The 1001-nt window shown below is 40.7% G+C and overlaps 1 protein-coding gene across 1 annotated transcript in view; it reads right to left on the reverse strand.

Moving 5' to 3' along the window:
* The window catches only part of PSTPIP2 (proline-serine-threonine phosphatase interacting protein 2), a 120661-nt gene that overhangs the window by 47624 nt on the left and 72036 nt on the right, over positions 1–1001 (reverse strand). The window lies entirely within an intron of this gene.

Here is a 1001-nt window from a genome sequence, read left to right on the forward strand (position 1 = left end):
GAAGATGGCTGTTTTTTTTTTTTTAATTGTTTATTTTTTATTTATTCAATCATTTATTTTAATTTGACCAGAGAGAGACAGAGGAAGAGAGAGAGAAAGTGAGAAAGCAAGCCACCAGGTCTGAGACTTGAACCATGGTCAACCATGTGGGAGTGTCCAGCGCCTTAACCACCATGCCACCTGCTGGTCCTGAAGATGGCTGTTTTCTATCACATCACCTCAAAAGTTTCTTAATGTATTTCTAAACAGGTATGCTTCTTTTTTATTTTATTTTTTTTACAAATAAAGAAGCATTTTGGTCAACCAATCCACTAATTATCCATAAAATTATCTATGCCTTCCATGAGAGACAGTGAAGCATATTCAAGTCAAAAGTAATTTTGACTTTGGATATGTAAACGTTTAGCACACTCAAAAAAAACTAAATTAAAAAAAGAAAAAGATGGGACCAACAAATGGCATAACAGGTCACTGGACTCCCACATAGTCACCTGCGGTTCAAGTCCAGGACCCGGCAGCTTAAACTCATGCCAGGCGCATGTGCGTGGGTGCCCAAGATCCCGAGAGGAGAATGGAGGAGTAGGGATTGTGGCATGGCCATCCCCACAGGGGGCGATTTCTCGCTTTCTGTCTATCTTTTCGGCACATGCATATGCCGTATAGCAAAAATCTCTCTTAAAAAAAAAAAAAGAAAGAAAGAAAGAAAGAAAGAAAAAGAAAGAATAAGATGGGCCAGCAGGTGGCATGGAGGTTAAGGTGCTAGATCCCACATGGCCGACTCCAAGGTTTGAGTCCAGGACCCATTGGCTTGAAAATCATACCAGTGCATGTGCATGTGTGCCCCAAATCCTGAGAGAATGGAGAAAGGACTGGTGTGGTCATTTCCCTGGGGGTTGATTTCTTACTTTCTCTCTTTCACTCTGGCGAGTGCACATACCCTATGGCAAAATTTTATATATATATATAAAATATACACACACACACACACACACACACACACA

The sequence above is a fragment of the Tupaia chinensis genome, unplaced genomic scaffold, assembly GCF_000334495.1.
Source record: "Tupaia chinensis unplaced genomic scaffold, TupChi_1.0 Scaffold000119_1, whole genome shotgun sequence".
Lineage (NCBI taxonomy): Eukaryota > Metazoa > Chordata > Mammalia > Scandentia > Tupaiidae > Tupaia > Tupaia belangeri.